We start from the raw sequence: 19,866 nt of genomic DNA, 5'->3' as shown, positions 1-19,866 counted from the left end.
ACACTGTATAGCGGTTAGACCTGTTTTCCGAGGTCGATTAGTGAAATACTTAAAGCACATCTCACACACATAAATGTTATGTCCATGTTTTGTAACCTGAGGTCTCACAAGCCGGGAGAAGTTTATGATGTAGGAGTAGTGTGCAAAACCGTTTTCATTTGTCACAAGCAACAAATCGAAATGATTTTTTTTTCTTGTTTGGTTAACCGAATCGCACACACCTTATTACCCTCATTAGTGCATACACATTAACTGAAACTTCAGGCTTATTCTTCTCAAAAAATTTTATATGAATTAATGGTGGCGGATAGTACAGACCATCAAAGTTGAACTTATTCTCCAAAGCATAATACCTCTTATCAACACGGTTTTGATGACTTCCCTCGACAAATCTTGTCAAAATACTCCATTTAAAACCAAAATTATCCTTCAAATTTTGGCATTTGACTACTGCTCTTTTGTTGACTATTGTCTCAGGTAAAGCAATTAATGAGGATGTCTGCTGGTATGGAAGCAAACTAGCACTTGATTCTTTTCCTATGCAAATAATCTTGTGACTATCCAGACTGTTACAATGCCAAAAAACCTTATCGCATTTGTCGCACTTATATGTCTCTCGAGAGATTGTCGGATACCTACTGCAGGTTATTAGATGTTTTTTCAAGTTATCATGTCGTACAAATTGTTTATTACACTTGTTAGATTGAAACTCTGTTCTTTTACATAAATTATTTTGTAACCTGCTCTTTTCATGTCTGCGCGCACATGAAGTGGTAGTAAATGATGCACCACAATATTTGCATTGATGTGATGTACGTTCCTCATTCGTTGGTGTATTCAAAGTTACTGGCGAAACACCAGCTAATGATAAACAGCACATATCGTTGTCTCCTCTACAGCCGGTATAGGGATCTCCACAGCTGTAGACACCGCAGCCATTGAGCTCTCCGCTGTCGTGGTCTCCTCTGAAGACGGTATCGGGATCTCCGACTCCACCAACGTTGCTACCATCAAGGTTCCCGCTGCTGACGGTAAACAGTCTTTCCCGGTCGACATTGGAGCAGTAACTAAATCTCGTGAAACTAACTGAAGAGAGCCGGTCCGTACTGCACTGTGGCCAGAGGTAGACTGAAGATCCACTTGTCTGATCCTCGCTTATATACCCGCGGTCTACTGGAATACTACATGTGTCAAAATATTGTCTGTATTTAAAATTATTTTATTAGGTACCTAAAAATTATAGAAATAAAAACACACAAGTTCAAGTTTTACAAAATTATTTATAAAAAATACACAAATACATATTAGGTTAAGGAATTAAGCATTTTCGCAAGCAAAGTCTTAAATGACGCACAAACTTCCTCGTCGACTCCGGTTCCAACTGGTGCGTCGACTCTGGTTCCAAATGCCTCGTCGACTCCGGTTACAACTGGTTCGTAGATCACACGATCAGGAGCACAGGTTTCCAGCTGGTCATCTTCTGCGCCGACGACACCTCCGTTGAGACATGGTCGATGACGTCTGTGACCACGTCTGTGCCTGGGCTTTGGCTCAGTGCTAGTTGGAACAAATTCACTGCCTGAACTTCGACGACAAGACGCACGTCGTTTGGAAGTCTGCATAGAAGCATCACAGGTCGCAACAGGTTGCAACACGCTCATGTTTGGTGTTGCACGTGTAGACGAGGCGACTACCTCAGCGATGCTAGCAGGAAGGATTGTGTGTGGTCTCATGTGATAGATGGCGCAGTTTTCAGGTTCGCAACAATCTAATAGCTGCTGAGTCGGTTCGTAGGACACAGGAAAGTGAGCAAACTGCCAATGCTGTGGGCTTCCATCACAGGTTTCTGTATATGTATGTAGATACCCGGCATCCCAGTAGCTGTAATCGACCCTGCTGAAGCTAGGTCTTATGCTTACGTACACGTTAGAAGGATTAAACGTAAACATATTCTTGCAGGTAGAACGAAAACTGAAGGCACGTACGGATGTACGCATTTTATGTATGAAGGTTCCTACTAACACTGTGTGTGCCATTTCTGCACTACCTGCGAGTTTGTACCGGCACATACTCGTTCAAACTTGTCACGTGGCTGCATGTCATATATTACACTAAGCTTGCGCAGGGAATGAGAGCCATAGTCGGTCTTTAGGTCTACAATTTCAACAGGAGCCTCACACCACTTGCTCAGCCATTTCTTCTGTTCAGGTCCAGCAACGTAGATTATTTCGTTTTGGTTTAGTAAATCTTCCATAGTGTTTTTCACTTGGTGGTATGGAATTTTACCTTCGTCCCACTCTAGTCCGTGATAATATTTACATAGGCAATCATTCGACCGTTTGCTTTTTTTGTCTAGTAGTTTCTAAGGATACAGAGTTCGGAACGTACGAGTTCGAGTCTTGTCTCCGGAGGTGACGCTAATTTCCTTGAGCACGAATCCATTATGACTCTGGAAACCATGCAGGTTGCAGTACATTTTGTCGATAGCAATGCTCGGTCGTAACTGAATTATTATCCAAAACGAAACAGTATTTATGTCAGAATTTTCACAAGTTTGTCTCGACAATTGTACAATGCAAGCCGATCGTGAAGTATCAGACAAAAAGCATAGGTGTTTGGTGGAATATTTCCGCTAGTCGTTATCTCGATCCTACAGTCTATGATGATTGAATTTATTCAATCATCCTATATGGAAACGTCAAACACCATTAACGGAGCCTTGTTCTTGAAACTGTCGGGACTCAGTATCGGTGACTGTCTCTGCCCAAAGTAAGCTAGCTGAAACTTGGCGTACATTTGATATGCGAGAAGAAATCTTCCACTTACTAAGTCCATTTTCATATCAAACATATGGATGGCTTTCGCTGTTTGAAAGTATTATTACATTACCTATTTGACAGTTTTCGAATAAGGAGCGACTTACTCCTGCATTGCGCTGTCTTCCGGTCTGAAGCCCGACGATGATGTATCTTGGTTTTTCCGTAGCGAAGCTGGACTTTACTATCCAATTGATACGCTGACTATGATGCCAGCCAGGATAAGTTTCCAGGCTCCAGGATCGGAATGCTACATCGAAGTTCTTGCCATTTTCTATGTTCTTCAACATCTTGACTCGTTCAACAGTGCTCACTTGGATGTGGGGCAGTATCCACTCGATAGACTGTAGTGTTAGCGAGACACCTTGAGAGTTTTCTGCAGCGGCGACAATTGCATTAATGTGCGTGTTGACTAGAAGCAGTACGAGCTCTTGTTTCGAATTAATGATTATATGCTTGTAGTCCTCAGGGAATCCAAGAAGCATGGACAGAGGAACACAAACTTCGAACTTTCCTACGGCATAAAACGGAAGCTTAAATTCATCCTCGAGAGCCCTACCGGCCATTTTTGCAGCAGACAGTTCATTTGGCGTGAACGAAAGGTAATTTTTCATAGCAGATGTTATGCCTACATCTCTCGTCTGGTCTACCTTGATGCCATTGAGTACATATGTAATACGCTCGATTAGGTGAAGAATACCATTGCAGGATATTGACGTCGTTGTCGTGTGCGTACCATCTGCTTTTGTCAGCGCGCCTCTTATATGGAAAAATGACTGCGAAGGTAAAGTACATATATCTTGGTGCTGTACAGCAATGCGTACTTCTTATGGTAGTGCGTACGGTCCGAGCAGGAAAGGCTGGTACTCGTGCAATTCCAGTTTCGTAATGCTGTCATCAAAAATGACAGGATCTTCCACGTTGAGGATTTCGTCTTCCATATTTATTCGGCACTTGTCCAATACTAAAAAGATACTTTATCTTGTCAGGTGTTAATGTACCGATGTCTGGTAGAGAAATGTTCTTATGCATGCCAATGCGATTTCTTTGATAACTGTTTGGTGTAACGAATTTTATGCCCATCGTTTCAAGTGCAGACGTAATGTAAATTCTTTGTCTTGAGAATTCACCAATCGTCATCGCTGGTCAACGATTCTGACGACGACTTCGCGTGCGCACTTCACGACGACGGGAACATAAATGATACTTTGTGGTACTTCAACCAGTTTATATCGTGGTGGGACCATCGGCGAAAACGCATGCAGCATGTTGCTTAGTCTTCCGTTGAGATACGTTCCACTTGCCAAATTACAGTTTATTCTTATGACATTCACAGGCAAAATGTTTACTGCATGCGTGTATACATACGTTCTTCCTGTATCATACACCTTTGATTCGAATTCTAGCATGGTACCTATAGTCCCGAATTTCATAAAGTCGACATTTTCACTGCATGTTAGAATGCTTTTTCGAGTGTTTGGATTGCCACGCAGATGAAAGTCTACATCCTGTGGTAACATATCCCTGATGTAATTTGCAATGTCGTCAATTTCGTAAGAGCCAACAAGTAACTGTATTTAATGAGCGGTCCAATTGCTTTTCAGGAAGCAGATCTTGCAATTTTCCTCGTCGATATTCCATATGGCATTATACATTTGAAAATCTACGAGTCCGATACACCATTCTCCGTCTAAATCCAGAGGCGGGAAATAAACCGCCTGCAGCTCAGATGCATGACCTGTCAAGGTAAGTGATATTGAGATGACTCATAAATTATCATCACTTTACAACCTTTAAGTAGCAATTGTTTTTGTCAGCTAATTTTTTTAGTTAAAAAGCTAAGTTACAAGTGTCCGCAGTTTGTTTGATTAGGTGACTTTGGTTTCGTAATTGTAGAACAATGTAGTGGTCTGGCCCAGGTACCGCATAAGTTCTGGCGGAGGCCGTAAATTCCCAAAACTATCGCAGTACTCGGCCATTTTTCCAGACTTTATGTATGCCACCCAGTGCGTGCCACGACCCGACGATGTATCTAAATTAATTATGGCACACTTACGTGTCTTTAGCTTGCTGGGTAAAGTGTCTCGCATAAACACGCCTCGGAAATTTGGTATTTTCAGTTTGCGTGCGTACTTGATTAAATCTATATTGGTGAGCGGACATTTGGGCAAAGAAAATAGGATTTTTTCATTCGTTTCTTACTCCTGCCTCGACCTGATTTGTGAGATCGCAAGTAGAGTCCTGCGCCATTTTTTTGTTTACCCATGGCAATGGCTTCCATGCTAACATTGTGTCGTTGTGCTTGCTTTTACTGCTTGCGCTCATTCTTCGAAGTGTTGACAGCCCGCACTATACCGCTCGTTCCACCAATGAGGCCGCCGAGAGCACCCAATGCAGGCAAAAGCAAAGGAAGAAATCCTCCTATAATCTTCTTGTCGAGAGTCTGTAATTTTTGCTTGGCTTTTTGCACGCCTGCACCAGTCTTGCGTGAGTTAGTCTTTGACTTGATGGAGCTGGCTCGACGAGCACCCATTCCTAATTTGGTCTTTGCCTTCATGATTTTGGAAACGCCCTAAGCCGCAATTTTCTCTCCTAGTCCCGCGTTTGACGATTTGCTTATATCTTCGGCTTCCTGTGCCAATATCTCGTCGGCCCGGTGCCTGGATTCCAGATCCTTGCTGAGTGAGTATGCAATATCGTACTACTTGCACTTTTCGTCGAGAGAATTAATGCAAACGTCACCGCACGCTAGTCTCTTGGCAAGTTTCGTGCCGGGGCCGCAGAATCTGTAGCCAGGGATGTGTAGCTCGAAGGGTAGGTTGTTTATCAGCGAGTTAGTGAGTCCTGCACCAATGTGTTTTTTGTTCTTACCTCTTCGAGGCATTACGCACAACTGACCAGAAAGTATAAATGTGTTGATTTTATACAATTTCGTCAGTACAATGCAAGTCGTCAAACAAGAAGTGTGTTTGCCCGTGCGCATTACACAATACGATGAATTTAGTGCACGTGAATCATGACATGGCTTACTGTTGCCTTCTGCCGTACGATGCATAATGGTGGGTCCGTCCAACTGCGGTAAAACGTGCGTTCTATTGAGTTTATTAGAGGAACCAAATGGTCTCCAAATCGTTGCAACAGCCAAAGTACCAGCGCCTAGCTACGGTTCTACAATCAGTGGAAGGTCTGGAGTATTTTCCATTTAATGATAATGCAGATGTGGTACTTCCAAGCGAAACAAAAGCCAATTCCGTGTTTGTTTTCAACGATGTAATGTGCGAGAAGCAATGTATAATACAAGAGTATTTTTCCATGGGCATACACGCTCAAGTAGACCACGTTTACCTGTGTCAGACGTACAGTCGTATTCCAAAACATCTCCTACGAGACAACGCGATTGTCATAGTGCTTTTTCGCATGGACGAACTTAATTTACGTCACGCTTATGACGATCATGTAAACACCGACATGACATTCCAGGAATTCAAAGACATGTGCTCCTCGTGTTGGAAAGACTACACGGATTCCTAGTTATAGTAAAAGACTAGCCTCTATATAAGGGCAGGTACAGACAAGGTTTCGATCAGTTTATCGTCAAACATGAGTCATAGCATTTCAAAATTCGGTCGTAGCAGTCGAGACTTACGTACTGCTCTCAAGTCTCATGACTACGTTATCCGCAAATACATTTCGCTACTGGCTCAAAAAGTAGAAAGTGTGAAAAACGAATTACTAGAGTATCTTGTTGCCATCGTCCAGCGCGTGGAAGCCTCGGATTCTCGCATTCGCGACATGATCGAAGTTAAGTATCAAACGCACAAAGACGTGACGATTTGAGGACTTTTCAAAGTAGTCTGAAAGCATCACTAACTCACTTAACAACAAATTCAGATTTAGCCAAACACAAAAAAGAAGTTTCAGCGAGCGAATAAAAAAGTATAAAAGGAGGTCTTGCAATATGTTTTCAGCCAGTACAATGTCGGACCTGGCCAGTGACCTTCATCAAGCTATACAGTCTGTTCGTGAAAAATATCTACTTGCTAGACGAACCAGACTTGCACGTGAGATGGAAAATGAAGATATTTAAACCAATCACTAGTCGCCTCGACGAACTTAAGAATAAGGAAGAACCAGTCGTCAATGTGAAGACAGAAGTTGAAGATGAAATGCCAATTGTAAAGAAGAGAAAGTATGAACCAGATAGTGAAGAAGAGGACTTAACGAGTACAGAGTCCATGCACAATAAAAAAATACCGAAAAAGGTACACCAAGTTAATGCAATGGTCCGACCATACCTGATATCATTTACGAGTCGGAATAATGACACGACCTATAGAGTGTACAGAAAACATAATAAGTGGTTCCTCGGTGCTAAAGAAATATACTTTCTACCAGGAAATATCGTTCGCGTAGAAGAGTTCAAAACGCGCGGGACTCCGGGTCTGTACGAATTGCTGTTTCGCAGGGAGCCTAAAGGATATTCTCACAAAGACTTACAAGAGTACAGAAAACTGCTAGAGCTAACCAATGAACATTTTCGCGATAACGATCCAGATAGTGGTGTATATAAAGTCGAAGATCATGAAAAAATCGACATTCTCGCTAATCTTTTCAGTGAACTAACAGTACATGGTGGAGGTTTAAAAAAGCTAGAAAGTGGTCAGAAATTTGACTATGTATATTGGGACGACCCCAATGAATTAGTTGATCGCCTTAGAATTCTACATGCTTCGCTTAGTGTAGGAAACTATTCGCACATAAACGAAATAGTCTCCATACTTGAAGAACTGAGGGAGGACGGCTACATACAATGAGTCGAACCGGAATCGCTCGCAAACTTCATGCTCCTGCTAGACGAAAATATCTTCGTCGCAAGGTTATAGTTCGTGGAATTGATGATTTATTCCAGGCGGACCTTGTTGAGATGATACCATATTCCCGATTGAATAAAGGTTTCAAGTACATGTTGACAGTCATCGATTGTTATAGCAAGTTCGCTTGGGCTAGACCTGTAAAATAAAAGACTGCAACTGAAGTAGCCAAGGCCATGGACAATATTTTGCGGGATGGTCGTGTACCGTCGCACCTGCAAACGGACCACGTGAATGAATCCTACAATGCAACTTTCAAGGCTTTGATCAAGAAGTATGGCATAAAACACTATTCTACATTTAGTAATGTCAAAGCCTCCGTTGTCGAAAGGTTTAACAGAACTTTGCGTTCCAAGATGTGGCGACAGTTCACGGCAAATGGAAATTACACGTGGCTTGACATCTTGACGAAACTAATAAGCGAGTATAATTCCACAGTGCATTCTACCACGAAAATGAAGCCAAAGGACGTAAAGGACAATCGCCTACTTCGAATGGTGTTTTCCAACATGAGGAAGAAGGATCCACTAAAGCTTAAAGCTAACGTCGGTGACATTGTGCGAATCTCCAAACAGAAAGGTATCTTCGAGAAAGGTTTCACTGCGAACTGGTGTCCCGAAATTTTCTGTGTAACACATGTACATGAATCAGAGCCTATAACCTACTACCTCGAAGATTTGGACCACAAACCTATCCGTGGCGTCTTCTATGGCGAAGAGATTCAGCCTACGTTTTATCCCGATACGTGCTTGGGGGAGAAGATTATAAAACGAAGAAATGGACGATCCTACATTAAGTGGTGGGGCTTTCCACCTCGCTTTAATTCGTGGGTGGCAGATGCAGAAATCGAGAAATCCACAAGACTTTAGTAATTTGATTGTGTTTTTTTGTACTTGTAGTAGTGTAGAATTTATGTAATAAAATTTTTTGGTTTTTTAAAAGAACTTGCGGTGTTTAATTCCTCAAAAATGTCACTTTTGTGGTATTTTTTTAAAATTAAAGTTGTTTTGTATCGCCCAGGGATCGAACCAAGTATCGATTCTATAGGTAAATTAATGATTGATTTTTTTTATAAATTTATGGGTCAATAAAAACAAATATCCAAGATGGCAGTCGAAATGGCTTATAGAATGATGGTAGTAGTTGATTTTAAGCCTCTTTTAGGATTTTGAACATGTTTATTGAAATTATTATTTTTTATATAAAATTAAGTGTTTTGCATCATCCAGGTATCGAACCAAGGACAGGAATCGATTGAATCAATCAGAATATTGATTACAAATTTATTTAATGAATTTATGAATTTTTCCCGATTTTCTAGCATTAAAATTACGGAGTTTCAAGATGGTGGCTGTAACGAAAAGTGCAACGGTGTTTGTATGTTTTTAAAGATTTTTATTATTTAATTCGATTGATTAATTTTTTTAACGATTTTTAAAAATTTTCCCCATTTTCTAACAAAAAATTACGGATTTTCAAGATGGCGGGCATGATGCCATACTATCTGATTATATATATGCTATGAAAAAAGTGGTGGAGGTCAGTCTGGCAGAAGCCACTGTGAGGGAAGGATCAGTCGCCATTTTTTTTGCACTGGTCGGGTTCGAACCGACGACTCCGAGTTCCATGTCGTAAATGTATGTTTTTAAAATATTTTTATTAAAATTTTATTTAATATATTTTTTATTAATTTTTAAATATTTTTTATTAAAATCGGATAATAAATAAAGATTTTAAAGAAGGCGGGCATAACGGAAATTTCAAGTGACATCATAATTCAAAATGGCTGCTGTGGCATCCTATTTTTCAAGGTCGTGGTCGTGACGTCAGCGGCTAATCGGAGGCTGTAGACATGGATGCTTAAGCCACTTTTAGGAATTTGTGTTCTTTCTAAGACAAAAAGTACTTTGAGGTTTTTCGAATTTTTGAATTATCAAATATTTTGAGAATTTTTGGCGGTTTTTTTTCTTCAAAGAAATTGAAATTTTGGCAAATTTTGAAGATTTTTGGGCTAATTTTGGCAAGTTTTTAAGGTCAAAGGTCAAGGTCATGGTCAAAGTCACACTCATCCAAGATGGCCGCCGTGACGTCAGCATCAAAGATGGCGGACCGGCACAGGCACCACAGCCAGAAGCCAGTTTCAGGAGGAACTATCCTATACTACTTGTGCGTGAATACGTGTACGTAACAGGTAATATTTTCTATACAAAATATAAAATACGCTATTTTATGTATGTTATAATCATGTTTGAACACTAAGAAGTCGCGTATAGGCCGACATTATATATTTTTGATTATTTTAACACCATATATATTCACTTTAACTCTTTTACACGAATTTTTTATATATGCAATCGATAAATTTTGACGAGCGCTGACGATTGAAACTCAAACGAACGTCGTAGCTGGAAATCTCGAAACGCAGCAAAATGACCTCAAAATGGCGGCGCTTCCCCCTCCACCGCGTGCGATGCGTCACAGTCCTCACTTAGCGTAACGAATTTGATCCTTTAGCTATCCAGTGGTGTAATTAAATTTTGAATGGAGATGATAGATAGGTAGCTGCAACACCAAACTGCATCCCCCGATTTTGTTATCATTCGTTTTTTTAATTGCCTCCCACTATGGACGCAATTTTAAAGACGTATTCACGTCAAAAATACACTGCAAGACAATACATACCTACTTAAATTAGTTTAGGCGAAGAAAATACAAGCAACGAAAACCGGAGTTTCCTACAACGCATAAACGACTGTAATCGCAGTGAAAAGTCCCGTGGATAACAGTGATGACGTCACACCGCCCAAATGAGCACGCAGACCGTAGCTAGCCGGTGTGTAACTATGAACCGACAGCTGTTTGATTTTTCGTCATGTAAGACGTGACACGTGAATGCTTGCGCGAGTTCTGTCTGGGCAAGAGCCTATATATTTTTCGTATCCGCAGGACAGGTGAGGTTGTATAAACAATGGAGCAAGCATACGTGAGAATACATACTGGGCTGATGTGTTTGCGGTAAATGTATTCCTTTGGCGTCTTGAGGTAACAGTATACTTACCTGCACATTTATTTAAAATAATTCGTACCGAATAATTCCATGACCAACAAACAACGCGTACAGAAATTTTCAAACTGCTCCAGGGTCAGGAAATTCCATTGTCAAATGAAATAATTTTGACACATTTAATTTGCAGTCACTGCAAATGTTTTTTTTTTTTTTTTTTTTTTTTTTTAAGAATAAACACAAACCATGTTTACAATATTGTCACGTGCACCTAGCCGGTGCCACCGCCATTTCTGTCACGATCCACTTTCAGAGGGGGGAGAGAATCGTAGCTCTTTACATAGAAACAACTCGCTTGGCATCAACTAGTCTTAACTTCATAAAATACTTTACTGTACCTAGGATCATAGGTTCGTCATCCCGTACAGGATGTCTGGTGAGAGCTGAACTAAGGAGATTTTGCAAAATAACATAATACTTAATTAAAATTATTTTATTCTTAAAGTCAAATACTCAACATCATTTTAAAGAACATTTAAATAGCGGGATTACAATTTAAAACAATAATCTCTTTACTTCCTTAACGATTGAACGACCTTACAAGAGAGAGAATGAGAGAACTTCACTAAACACTTCCCTAGTCCTTCCGAATACCTCAAATCATAACAAAGATAAGTCCATACTCACATTTTCCGAAAAGCCTTTCTTGATCGATTACTTTAAAAAAATAACGTAGGGGCCTCTCCTGCCCTTGAAATCCCGAACGAACATTACATTTTAAAAACTATGACGCGTGACCCCTGACGAGGGCCATAGCCTCCGCCCGAAAGCTTGACGACTACATTATGACCTAACTTAAACTACATCACGAACGAACTAACTAAACAACTCGTGGCCACAGGTGAGACGCATAGCCTCCGCCTGAGTGAGCCTGAATTCCTACATCACGAACGAACTAACAACTCGTGACCACAGGTGAGACGCATAGCCTCCGCCTGAGTGAGCCCCGAGTCACCACTCACTTGCGCTTAAATTCGCGCGCCCTGCCGCGCCTACCATAACAAAAGCTCGTTATTGAAGTCAAATTTACTAAACAACTAACTAGAACATCTGGGAAGACTACCCCCCCTCTACCCCAATGTGCAGGCCACACCGCGCGGCTTGTTACGACAGCGCGCCCCAGTAACTGCGGCCCGTGGCTGCGCCAGCGCGCGGCCAAACAAACAAACAAAATTCTGCAAGCCCGCAGCGCGCCGCGCCGGCCCCGTGCCCCAATTACATGGTCACGCCACTTGCGCTGACGAGTGAACAGAGCAGCCAGCCCAGAGTCCCGTCAGTAAAGTCCCTAAATTTGATTTCAACAACCCTGCAAAATTTCAACCCGCGACATAACCCTCCCCTCACAGAGCTCGAGCCCCATCGAGCTACCTCAAAATTACAAATTGTCTTTTTCCATTAAACCATAACTATAAATTCCTCATTTCACAAAAATAATAATTTTCTTAGTTCCTTGCTGTCTGAACATACATCTAAATTCTGCATAAGATTTATTTTAAAACAACAAGTATTCATAAAATTAAATGTAAAACTTTTATCTGGTTTGTTCTCACAGGAACCTTCAGAGGCTCGAGTTCTCAATTCTAAAAAAAATTGTTCTGTTAGTGAAGCTCTCTTTACAAATTAAATTACTGTTCTTAGTTTCTCAGTATTCGTTAAACAATGTGCAAATTCTTGATAATTATTATTATTTTTTTTTTTTCGGTTTCCGTTTATTACCATACTTCTTTCGTTCTTCAAAAAAAATTAAGTGTCCTTACAGTGTTTCAATTAATTAAACTCTTATCTCGTGAAGGTTGGTGCAACTCCTCGAAGTCAGTGTTGTCGAGAAGAGTAGCTCCCTGGGCTGGCCATCAGCAAACACCACTCAACTCCAACAGCTACTGGACTGGCTTCCAGGGCAGCTCACAACTTCTCCCCACATCTGCTTCGGAGTTGTGCCATCCTCATCACGAACAGATTACAATTCTGAAACATCATCAACAGGCATTACCATCACGCCTGACAAATACAAAACTAACTACTAAACTGCAATCGATGGGCAAGGATGCAAACACACAAAAAAATAAAATTAATTAATTCAACTGCTAACATAAAGTATCCCACCCTTAGCATAATCTAATCAGGCAAATAATTTGATAGGAAAAACTTAAGGAAGGGAAACATGACCTCCAATGATTTTCCCTACCTCTTGAGTCTTGATCTTCTCTATACAGCAAATAGTCCCCACGAAGTAACTGGGTTGAAGGTCACTTCACATGACCCACCCATAACCTTTCTACTCTTCCTTTCTTCTGGGGGCAACCACAATGCCCACCAATCTCTCTCCATGGTGCCGAACCAGCTATCCCATGAGAGTAAACAACGTAGTCAATAGAAGCGCAGAGGGGAAACACCAATCTCTGGCTTGTCGAGTCATAAAACTGCTTTATCTTCTTCTTCTTCTGAGTAAAAATATCTGACTAACCTTGCTTCTATTCTTCCAAACAGTAAAAGTTCATCAGGTATCTTCATGAAAGAAACATTCTAACTAATAATTCTTCATTTTTCTTCTTCTTTATTTCTGTTAGTTGTAATAGAAGGCCATGTTAGGGAGGTTATAGGGAAAAAGAGTGGCCAATTCCCACCCCATCACCCACCTAGATCATGACTAATTAACTTTTAAACTTTCTATTTCAAACAAATAAAAAAAAACATTTTTTTTTATTCAAACTTTTAAACTATAATTACTTTTACTTCATAACCTCAAAAGCTAATCAATAATTCTAAATGAAATTGTGATTTACTGCATCCTTGTTCCATCCGATCTGTTTGTTTATAACCTTTCTTGTAAAGTATAAAATTTTCAAACATTACTAATTCAAAAAAAAATTAAATTCTGGTGTCCTTTGAGTTACAATTAACTTTACTATTTCTTAGCTTGAAATAATTTAAGTTTTCAAAACTATTTCATTGTCTAATTCACAACACCTAAAAATCAACTCAAAACAACAAATCATCAAAATCAATAAGATCATCTGACCTACCTATCAGTACGGTGAACTTGAACTGTTCGTACACATTTATAATAAGCTATTGTATTTAAATTCCAACCTAAATAAGGTTTAAAAAAAACTACTAATCCCTCTGTAAATTAAGAAAATTAACTTTAAAAATTAAACTTAAGGTATTAGTTCTTTTTGACAGCTACCACAACTCACTAGTTCCATTACATTACTATAACCTAAAAAGTTCTGTAAATAATGTTTATAACAAAAAAAAACTCCAGTTACTGTCTTCCATAAAAAAAAAATAAAACTTTACATGACCTTATTAATCTCCACTTGTAAGTCCATGGCTGCCAGCTTTCTCTTCTCTTGAATCTTCAGTCTTGGCTCTTGTTTCAGTGATCTTGTATCTTGTCTCTCGAACTCTTGTCATCTTGTAAACTGGACTGCTGCTCAGCTCATCTTAAGGAATCTGTAACAGTTTCAAAAATACATGTTAATTTAAATTACATAATTCCTGTTCTTTGGTCCTAAAAAAAAATTGTATTATTAGTACACATTACCCTGAAACAACATTATTATTTATTGTTTATTACTTAAAAAAAATGCTTTACCATAAAATCCTTTTTTTGTTCTTTTCATTAGGCCTATTTATTTTCCTTCTTCTTAATTAAATTCTGCTTCAAATGTTAATCCTAACTTAAGACCTACCATCTATTTATTATTCATTACCTACATTATTTATGTTACCCTAAAATTCCCATAAGTTTCTAATACTTCCTATCAAAGACATTCTCTCTCAAAAAAAATTTACTTATGACTCTTAACTTAACAAACTTAAAAAAAACTTTTACACTAGACTTAACTTATTATTCATTCTTAGTTACTAAATTTCTATATGTAAACTTTAGTACTTACAAACAAAAACTGCCTATTTCTCTCTACCTCTTAATCTCTTTCAATTATTACAATAATAATGTTACCTTGCATCTTTAAACTTTCTTCTTTTCAATTAAATTAGACATCTCATAACAATAAAAATTCTGCCTATACTCTTCTTATGGGTGTCCAACCCAACAACAAAATTTCAAATTCTCAAGTTTCCTTATATTTAAATTATGCAATGCACATAACCTCTGTGGTGCCTGTACCCTTTTAGGCCTACCACCTTCTCCTCTCACAGCATGACAACTCTTATTCCTCGGGGTCTGTATTCACTGTTACAAATCAAATATCTCAAATAAATTAAAAACAAATTTATTATTTTAAGAAAACAAAAATTTACATTGACTTTACTATGGAGCCTGGAAATCTCAATGTCCCACAGCAGCTAACATGACTAAATCCCATGGAACCCCAGGTTTACATAACCTGTGCCCAAAAATTTAAGCATACCAGGCTTTCCCTGCACTGGTTTTACAGCATCACACACTATTTAGGGCCCCTGATCTGCCATCAGTCCCAAGGAGTTTTCCCACAACCCCTCTCTACACAAGCGCCTACCGCATTCCTCTCAATTGGCTATCGGTTTTACGGCATTCTTTTGGGATCCGACCATCAAGTTAGGGCTAATCGAACACTAAACCTCCATACTTCCAAACTAATGTAAATCAATTAAATTTTCTCTGTAAATTCTAAAAATCAAAAAAAATTATTCCAACATGCCAAAGAAACTTCCAAAAAAAATTCATAATCTTATCTTCAAACCATTAAAATAAAAATAAATAGATTACTCTGTTTTCTCCTTAATAACTGTAAACTGTCAACAAATATTATGTCGTAAATTTAACTATGCTTACTGACTCTAAATCATAAAATCTCATTCGTCCTAATTAATAAACAACCAATTTCCTTGAAATCTCACTGTATCTCTCATACTCAAACTCCACTGGCTGAATATCTCAATAAATTCAAAAACAATTATCTAAACTCTTAAAGAAACTCCTCCCCAATTATTCAAATTACTTCACCTTATTTTATTTCATTACTTAAAACACCTTACTCAAAAAAAATTAATTAATTATCTAGCTATCTTCCATTATTATTTATTTACCGAACAAAACTTTCTCCTAAATTAATTTAGTAAAATTCAATTTCACATTAGGCAAGTACACTAACTCTCTACAGCAATGTTTCTCATTTCCCTCCTTCCTAACTGAATCCAATCTTACTTAACCTCCAGGGAATTTACCTCACAAAATAACCAAAAATTTCACTGTAGTGCCTATCTGCTATAGGCCCACTACACAGGGGGCTCTAACCCCACCAACAAACTTCATTGAAATGGTACCCTATCCCATACAGGATAGCCACTTCGGTACTACCATGGGGAACTCCTGCCCCAAACTACTCACAACTCTCAGGATTCTCCTGACCCTTAATTCCGTAGTCAGCCCATCTCCTATGGTCTGCGCTACAATTCCCTTTCTTCCCAGGGACACAACACCTCACCTTAGGGTCCCTCGCCCTAAAGAAAACATTAATTTTGTCTCTCTGTTCCCTTGGAGTAAATTCCCTCTACACACAAAAACTATCCTTCCCACTTTTCTCAATGCTTATCGATTTTATAGTGTACCTCCTTAATAATGTTTACAAATCCCAAAAAAATATTTTTAAAACCGAGGTAGAATTTAACTAACAAAAACATAAACAACTTACAACGAAACACTTCTAGCCTATACATCATACACTTCTTAAATTAAATTACTTACATACTGAAAGTTCCTCTTCTCCTAAAACACACTTAAATTTAAATTTATTTAACCAATAGTCTATTTTCTTATCGCTAAGTTACCGTACAGCTGATCAAAACAAGGTCACGGCCTGTCCACGTCTCCGTATGAGCCCGTGACGTCACCGAATTCCATCAGGTGCGCCAACCCTCGCTTGCGGTTCCTCCGTTCTCCGCTAGGTCTCAGCACCTCCCCGTCACGTGTTCACTCTGCCACGTCCACTGACGTGTCGTTCTGAAACAACTCTCAACATTTTTCTAATTAAAACAAAACATCACTATAAATTCTATAACTCTCTTTTACATAAACTCTCGTTTTCTCTTTAATTCCTTTCTAACGTTTATCCTTCCCTCGACTGATTTAATTCGTACGTCTCGTCTCCTACGCGCACGAAAACAAAACAAACTTCTCTTGAAAATAATTCCTATTTACGACAAAAGATTTTTATTTTAAATTATAATTCTCTTAACCTACAATCTTAAAATGAACTTCAATTAAATTAAACCACTTGCATTATCTCTAATAAGCATTTAACTTATAACGTATTCTCCTCACGTAATAATCCCCGATATAAATCTACAATAAATTCAACGACTTAAAACAACTTATCACTATAAACTTTATCCTTACAAGTATCCTCAAATAAACATCTGTTACGTCAAAAAAAAAAAATCTCAAAGACTTCCTCCACTATAGACTAAAATTCCGTAATCCTCTCCTCAAGTAAACTCTTAATAACCTGCTATCAGAAGCTGAAACTAACTTAATAATAAACATAAAAATCTACCTCTCTCTCTCTCCAGAAATAGAACCTACCCGGCGCCTCCACCATTTCTGTCACGTGCACCTAGCCGGTGCCACCGCCATTTCTGTCACGATCCACTTTCAGAGGGGGGAGAGAATCGTAGCTCTTTACATAGAAACAACTCGCTTGGCATCAACTAGTCTTAACTTCATAAAATACTTTACTGTACCTAGGATCATAGGTTCGTCATCCCGTACAGGATGTCTGGTGAGAGCTGAACTAAGGAGATTTTGCAAAATAACATAATACTTAATTAAAATTATTTTATTCTTAAAGTCAAATACTCAACATCATTTTAAAGAACATTTAAATAGCGGGATTACAATTTAAAACAATAATCTCTTTACTTCCTTAACGATTGAACGACCTTACAAGAGAGAGAATGAGAGAACTTCACTAAACACTTCCCTAGTCCTTCCGAATACCTCAAATCATAACAAAGATAAGTCCATACTCACATTTTCCGAAAAGCCTTTCTTGATCGATTACTTTAAAAAAATAACGTAGGGGCCTCTCCTGCCCTTGAAATCCCGAACGAACATTACATTTTAAAAACTATGACGCGTGACCCCTGACGAGGGCCATAGCCTCCGCCCGAAAGCTTGACGACTACATTATGACCTAACTTAAACTACATCACGAACGAACTAACTAAACAACTCGTGGCCACAGGTGAGACGCATAGCCTCCGCCTGAGTGAGCCTGAATTCCTACATCACGAACGAACTAACAACTCGTGACCACAGGTGAGACGCATAGCCTCCGCCTGAGTGAGCCCCGAGTCACCACTCACTTGCGCTTAAATTCGCGCGCCCTGCCGCGCCTACCATAACAAAAGCTCGTTATTGAAGTCAAATTTACTAAACAACTAACTAGAACATCTGGGAAGACTACCCCCCCTCTACCCCAATGTGCAGGCCACACCGCGCGGCTTGTTACGACAGCGCGCCCCAGTAACTGCGGCCCGTGGCTGCGCCAGCGCGCGGCCAAACAAACAAACAAAATTCTGCAAGCCCGCAGCGCGCCGCGCCGGCCCCGTGCCCCAATTACATGGTCACGCCACTTGCGCTGACGAGTGAACAGAGCAGCCAGCCCAGAGTCCCGTCAGTAAAGTCCCTAAATTTGATTTCAACAACCCTGCAAAATTTCAACCCGCGACAATATAAGTAGAATAATATAAACTAATTGTTAAAAATTTTAAATTATCTTACCGAAAAGTGACTACAAATTGAACTAATTTATATAATGTAGACTATTTTAAACAGCTAAGCAAATAAGAGATATAGGTAATTATACCAAACAATATTTAAGTTTTAATTAAAATTTATTGAAACCACGAAACACAACAGCTCTTCGAAACTTTCAGCGACTCGACACGTGACACTACGTCGGAACATTGTTCTTCACTTCAATGCTGAACCCATGAACGTAATCTAATGCTTTGTATGTGTCTTTACCGCAGTGATGATTGTTATTTTCAATAACTATTACATCTATCCACTATTTTTCTTTGGTTTCGTCAGTAGTTTACTGACGCCTCGAAGGTGAAATGAAAAGGTTTATTTGAACGCTATTTAAAAAAACTCAAATGATAATTTAAACAACTTTTTTGACTCTCCAAGAATAAGTTTGATTGCAGTATCGACATTAAATAATATGATCCGGTCAGTGGTAAAGTTCATAACTTCCGACTGAAACTGGCCCCGTTGCTGGCCCATGCTCAACTTCGACACTGGCGCGACACGCGCTGGCCGCTTGCCCGGGCTGCATGACGTCACTGTTTCCGGCTGCCGTAGTTAGTTAGTTATCTCTGCGTGGCAAGAGAATGGATCATCGTATAAAGACGCGGGTTTTTACATCCGCATTCTTCTCGTGATACTTCTCGCTTCAAGCAGCACTTGGTTCCCAAGTTCACAGAGCTTTTAGCTTGTCGTTGCAGACAAATTGAAATTTTCACGAGAAATTCAGAAATTTTAAATCGTTTAGAGTAGAGATAATTTGATGTAGCTTCGAGTCAAGGAAATAAGGAACTTCCTCAAAACGTTTGGCCAGTATGCCTGTTTTCATACTAGTATACAGAGTAGCAAGTACGGCACACATTTTTTTATGAGACCAGGTGTGTTCAATTTAACATAAATGTGAAACCTTTGACAGTCGTGCATCTACTTAATAATAGAGGATTGTCGAGCTGTTCTGGGGAATTGTTCACCAGAGGATTGTGACACACTTCGGCGTGTAACCTCCTTACTGATGTTATTTCGTTTTATTATGGTACGACAGTGGCTTTAACGACTTTCACGTGTCTACACAGACAAGCCTTCTATGCAGTGTTAACAGCCACGGCTATAAACCTCAAACCATTTCTACTTTCCTCTCCAAACGGAAAACCTTGTCACTTCTTGACACGCTGCATCATTGGCAGTATGTTACTTTGTGGTAAGTTGCTAAATGCCCAGTCACACTGTCAAACTTTCGCTTCCAACACCTTACAATAAGGTTGGTCAAATAATGTTGGAAGGTTAGACACCAAAAACGTCATTAATACAGCAATGTTTAAAAAAAATAGATGACTTAAGAGTTCCAACAAATATTGT

At 39.3% G+C, this 19,866-nt stretch overlaps 1 protein-coding gene and 1 long non-coding RNA gene across 8 annotated transcripts in view; both read right to left on the bottom strand.

Moving 5' to 3' along the window:
* LOC134529317 (sphingomyelin phosphodiesterase) overlaps positions 1 to 19,866 on the bottom strand; it is a 192,436-nt gene that overhangs the window by 113,643 nt on the left and 58,927 nt on the right. The window lies entirely within an intron of this gene.
* On the bottom strand, positions 12,439 to 18,472 carry LOC134529316 (uncharacterized). The gene is made up of 2 exons (XR_010074531.1): positions 16,447 to 18,472; positions 12,439 to 14,207 (listed from the first exon to the last, which is right to left on the bottom strand). It is a non-coding gene; the product is annotated as an uncharacterized LOC134529316 (long non-coding RNA).

This window comes from Bacillus rossius, chromosome 2 (assembly GCF_032445375.1).
Source record: "Bacillus rossius redtenbacheri isolate Brsri chromosome 2, Brsri_v3, whole genome shotgun sequence".
NCBI classification, from domain to species: Eukaryota; Metazoa; Arthropoda; class Insecta; order Phasmatodea; family Bacillidae; genus Bacillus; species Bacillus rossius.
The sequence above is the reverse complement of the archived record's forward strand: the minus strand, read 5'-3'. Positions and strand labels throughout refer to the sequence as shown.